Below are 6,344 nucleotides of genomic sequence, written 5' to 3'. Positions count from 1 at the left end.
CTCTGTGTCAGTTATCAAGGCTAGAGAGCCATTGTCTTCGCAGACTGAGTTCTCATCCATCCTTGGCTTTTAATGATCCAGAAAAGAACAAGGTATTTCATCTGAAATCACTATTCTCCTGAGACAAGTCTTATCATTGATTGTAAAGTGTTGTTTTCTTACAAGATTGGAGGAAACGTCTCCTTTGAATCATTTCTTCTATTGGTCTGAGAGGGTCCTGAGGCTGGACATCCTCAGTGGTGCTTGTGACAGATGTGACAAAGGGAGGTAGCCATAGCATTGGAAAGAAGAAAATGGACAGAGGAAAGCAGGGTTTCATTTCTGTTCTTTTGGATGGTGTTGTTGTGGTGTTTTGAATGGGTTTTGCCCCCATAGACCCGTAAGCTTGAATGCTTGGCACACAGGGAGTGGCACTATTGGGAGGTGTGGCCTTGTGGGAGGAAGTGTGTCCCTATGGGGGTGGGTTTTGAGGTCTCCTATGCTCAAGCTATGCCCAGTGAGAAGACGTAGAACTCTCAGCTCCTCCTCCAGGACCATGTCTGCCTGGACACTTCCATGCTCACCTCCATGATGATACTGGACTGAACCAGCCCCAATTAAATATCCTTTATAAGAGTTGCTTTGGTCATGGTGTCTCTTCACAGCAATGGAAATACTAATTAAGATAGGTGGGTATTGAGTGAGCATGGCTTTCTCTCATTGCTAGCGTACATTGGGGGGCACCATGAAGAACGTTCTGTTTCCCTCAGCAGCTACTGGATTCAGGAAATCTCCATCTTTTTCTAGCCACAGACCTCGGTGTTTGTAGGATAGAGGAAGGAGCAATGGGTTGGTTATTTGCTATCGTTTTGCAGGGAAGACGCAGGTCACAAACAAGAGGCAGAACTAAACTCAAGGTCCTCACGCACACAAGAAGATATTATTATGAACTTGGGACTTTGTGAAATTAAACTTAGCTGTATGTTTAATTTCTACTTCTTTTGATATTACAGCATGAAACCATTCACCACCACATTAACAGACATTGAATTACAGAGACACCATTCCTGTAGCTCCAATGGTGAAATAAACCATCTTTTACAGCAAGTCATGACTCAAATGAGACACTCTTCCTCCGAAGGAGATTTGGTTATTAGTTGGCCTTGGAGTAGCACGGAGTAGCCTCCCACACCCACTTCCAAATCTACCTGCTCAGTATTTACAAAGTACTATAAAGAAAACAACTGGTTTGTTTGCACAGATTATCAAAAGGACATCCGAGTGGCCATTATTGCCATGCTGCCCTGGCTCCATGACTTTGGTATAGCATGAACAGTCTTTACCCTTCTGACCAGAAGCACTTAACCTGATATCCACAATGGCTCACCATCCCAGTCTCCAACCTTCTGCTTAACACATTCTCTTGGCTGCTCCCACTTCAACCTGTCCCCGCAGGTTGAACTTTCCCTCTTAATAATTATTTTCATTTTTAATTATATGTATGCATGTGTTAGAGTATGTACAGTGCTCAAAGGAGGGCAGAGATGTGGCATCTCTTGGGGCCAGAATTATAGTCAGCTATGAGCCATAGTGTATGTGCCGGGAACTGATGTGTCCTCTGTAAGAATAGCATGAGCTCCTAACCACTGGCCACTTTTCTGACCCTAAGCCTTCTCTCAGATTTCTGTCTTTGACCATGTTTCTCCTTGGATCTTTTAGTTCATTTCCTGATCACTGTGAAAGGATATCTGATAGAAATGACTGAAGAGAAGGGGGCTTTTCACTGGGATAAAGTCCACCAGGACAAGAAAGGCATGGCCACTGGGTCGCTACGGTTCTGACTGAGAGATAATGCAGTGAGGTTTCTCACATCCCTGGCACGTAGAAGGCTTAGGTTGTCTCTCTTATCACTTGAACCAGCTTCTTCATGTTCATAATTATGGTTTTATAAGAATTAAATTAAAAAATTAAGTTTAGGTGTCTTTCAAAGAGGCAACTGAGTAATGGACATAAACGCCTATTAAATTTGCTCTCACTAAATATTTAGTATGTATAACTGTTTAAGTGGCTATTTTGCACCCCCTCCTCCAGCTCTAGGGTTACAATGGCACATCTTTTTATGTGGGGGACTTGAACCTGGGTCCCCATGCTTGCTTAGCTGAGCTATCTCTCAGGTTTACTGTAAGAATTTGGTAGACAAATCACCACTTTACCAGTTCACTGCTAAAGTATACTTTCTTAAGGATTAGTACAGTTACTAAATTGTATTTTTAAAAGCTTTTCTAAATTGAATTATGTATTTTCATTTAATACATTGATTATTGTCCTCCTCTTCCTCCTTCTCCTCTTCCTCCTCCTCCTCCTCCTCCTCCTCCTCCTCCTCCTCCTCCTCCTCCTCTTCTTCTTCTTCTTCTTCTTCTTCTTCTTCTTCTTCTTCTTCTTCTTCTTCTTCTTCTTCTTCTTCTTCTTCTGCTATCTTAGTTTTATTTTCATCCACTCATCCAGAAGTTGGAAAATGACTTACTTTAAAGAAAGAAGCCATCAATGAGTTAAAACTTGAATATGCTAAGCTGGTGTGTACGTTGGGAGATGATTTGATTTCACAGCACCTCCTTCAAATATGAGTGAGGACATACAATTACACATTAAACATAGTAGTCTTCACTAAGGGAAACATTGGCCAACAAATAAGAACCCTATCATTTCTATATAGATTGTATGTTAAGAGTTTGAAGTTATGAATACTTTTAATTTTAGCAGAGTGTGGTGGTGCACACCTTACCCCAGCACAAGGAAGACAGAGGCAGGTGAATTTCTTAGTTTGAGGCTAGACTGGTCTACAGAGTGAGTTCTAGGACAGCCAGAGCTACACAAAGAAACCCATATCAGACAAGAGAGAGAGAGAAAGAGAGAGAGAACTGTTAATTTTATTGTAGAATAGAAACTCCAGTCTCAATTATTAAATCAAAGGCAGTAATCTGAAAAAAAAAGTTACTGACCTAGTTTCTACAAGTACCTAAAATTATATAGAAAGTAGTTTTAAAAATAAGGAAATACAGATTAATGTCTACTCTTTTAAAACAGCAGCACTCTACAGATGGTCCCCTGGCCAACATTTTCTTTCTCATTTTCATAATATGGGCTGGAAAATGTCTCAACCAAATTAAGCTAATGGAGGCCAGTGTGTACGGCATTCATTTGAAGAGCAGGGAGAAGATAGAGGAAAGACAGGTAATGATTTGTGACAGGGGCCCCTAAATTTGATTTGAACAATTCAATTATGCATTTTAAATTCCCCCCCAATGAAATGTGCCAAACAGCCCTCCATTCTTTCCACACGCAGATGGGACAATCCCTGCTCGCAGTAGTAACCCCCATCACCTTCTCGGTAGCGTGCACTGGGTGGTAAGACAAAACGAAGCCAGCCTCCAAAAGTACATTCGCAGCCTGATTTTTGTATATTTCCTGTAATTTTGGTTTGGTCTTGAACGAGGACCTCAAGATTCATATATCTTTGCTATCCAGAGCCCCAAGGCAGGGGCCAGGGGACTGGTGTCTTACTGTCACATATACCAAGCCATATTCACAGGCCAACCCCAGGCTTTTGGTAGGCAGGCTTACCCCTAGATCCAGTGAGCTGATGATGAATGGCTGTGAAGGCTTTGTGATTGCTCAGGCTCCTTTGTAGGTCTGGACAATGGAGGAGGACATAAGTCTGGCTCAGGAGAGCAACGGATAAAACTGCTAGGCAAGGTGGAGGGCTCCTGCCGACGGGACCACTTGTTGACATTGAAAGAATTTCACAACAAGTGAGCAGAGACAGAAACGATTCTGTTTGGGGGAGCTATTAGCTGTAACATGTGGCACCGGAGTGGTCGCTCCTCATGTGTTTGCCCACTAATGAGCTCTGAATGGCCATTAAACTGGGCTGCTATAGGCCCAGAGCCACCGGGACAATGGCATGCATGAGTACCTTCTGCTGTTGCTATTGGCTGGCCCAGGGAAGAAACAACTGGTCTCACTCAAAATTAAACAGAGTTGACAGTAGAGTTAGATGATCATTAATTAGTGTTTGTAGGCAGACGAAGACTCGTAGCCATTTCTGATGACAAGATAGGCCAGCGTGACTCATTTCGAAGCATAATTCGGGGCTGGTTCTGCCCTATTTCTGGAGCCATGTGGAATGTTAGCCAAAGGATTTTTAGACAGGGTCAGATAATTCACACAAACCATGTTGAGGAGGATGGAATCTTTTTAGAGGAGGTTTGGGACAGGGAAGTGGCAAGGCTTTTGGTGAGAAGGAAATGAGTTGAATATGGAATAAGTCTTGGGTCGGGGGAGGCATGTGATAAGCAGTTCAAAGTCTGGGACTGCACTGCTGGTTGGCTGGGTTTGAGCATCTTCTTGGAGTTAGAGACTCCGTTTCCCCACAGAGAACAAGACAATAATCCTCGTGCCAGTTTTGGAGCTGTGTGACTTATTTGTCTCATTGGTGTGACAGGTGCCCAATAAGAGCAAATTAAGAAAGGAATGGTTTAACTTTGCCTCACAGTTACAGGGCACAGTACATTATGGTGACAGTGCTATTGTGACAGGATTTTGAGACAGCCAGCTAAATCATATCCATAGCCAAGAAGCAGCGAGCAATAGACGTGTACGCTCATCTAAATTTCTCCTTTGTATTAAGTCCAGGATCTCAGGGTATTGAATAACACCATACACATACAGGGTGGGTCTCTCCACCTCCATCAATCTAAACCAGATAACCCCTCACAGATGAGCCCAGAGGCTTATCTCTTCAGTGATTCTAGATTTTCACCGAATCGATAATCAACTGACATCGCAATAGGGTTATCACAAAGATCTAAGGGAAGACCTTGTAATTTGTATTACACGACACAGGTTTGTCGTTTTCCCAATACGTAGTATGCATAGAAATGATATCAACATCGGATAGGGTAGTCTCCCAACCTACAGAAAAATACACGTAAAAATGGTCTAACGAAAGGTCATATTTAAATATTCTCCCCACACACTTCATTTTGAAAGGAATGATTAACACGTCATAACACCTTAGATGAACTCAGTAAAAAATCAATTTCCGTATTTTCTAGTCACGTACACGGTGTGCTTTCATCGTAGTCTCCCCTACTACCTTCCTGCCATTCCCTCTGGAGCTACTAAACACAGCTCCCTCCCAACTTCATGTTCTTTATCTTTTCCTTTAAATTTAATAACTAGCTGAGGCCAGTCAGTGATATCTACATGTGTGTAGGTGTGGTCCCATTCACTTTGGAAGGGGAGCCTATCAGCAGCCATACTCTACCCCCACACCAATAACATGTTATTCTCTCTTCCCAACAACCGTCACCTACCAATAATATTTCCTCAGTTGGGGCTGGAGGATGGGGGTCTGAGAAACTAATCCCCACCATGCTGGCATTTTGTCTGGTTTGACCTTGTATAGGTGAACACAGTTACTACAAGTTCATATAATCGCCACAGTCCTGTGATGTCCAGAAGACAATATTTCACATCTTCCTCCTCGTCTGCTGGATTTTACATTCTTTCTGCTTACTTTTTCAAAATATCCCTTGAGATCTGTGTGGGAGGATGTTGATATAGTTGATCTTTTTTCGTCTGAACCCTTAAAGTCACATACTATACACTTTCCCCAATTCCCCATGAGGCTATGACCTCCCCCGCCATGGGCCTTTAAGCCTTCTTCCAAAGATCAGACCTCACATCTAATCAGAAAGTGGCTGGTTACTCCCATTGCCTTGATAGCACTATGGCACCAATGGGCACATCTGTAAAGCACTCAGAGCCCAGTGCTGGGTAGGACTATTGATTATATGACATTTTTCTCTCCGAGTAACTTGTATATCATCCTTACTTAGCACTATGAAAACCAGAAAGAGAGCCTCCTAGTTAGTTTTAAATTGATTTCTCTGTTTTGTAAAGGATATTTTGTAGAAAAATTTGTAATAACTAATGTGCCACAAATCGATTTACTACAACCAAAGTGTGTGGTATCTTCAGTTCTTACCACCTAACTATGGAAAGTAACAAAAATAACAGTAATACACTTGGTTGGTTTTGAGACCTCCGGGGCCTCCACGACAAGGATTCCATGTCACTCATAGACAAGGATCCCATGTCTGGAACTGAGAATTTTATTTAATGATCTGTGTGTTATAGGAGCTCTGTTCATGCATGCAGGAAACCTTTGTTCAAACTTTCTTTTTTAAGTTGTTTTTTAACTACCCTATAAACTAGTGTGTGTTCTATAAGGCTGCATACATCCTCAGTTTTGGTTAAACTACAACCTACTTCTTCTCTGCCATCCCCCTGTCTCCATCTCG

This window comes from Rattus norvegicus, chromosome 7, assembly GCF_036323735.1.
Source record: "Rattus norvegicus strain BN/NHsdMcwi chromosome 7, GRCr8, whole genome shotgun sequence".
Lineage (NCBI taxonomy): Eukaryota > Metazoa > Chordata > Mammalia > Rodentia > Muridae > Rattus > Rattus norvegicus.
Note: the sequence above shows the minus strand (reverse complement) of the source record.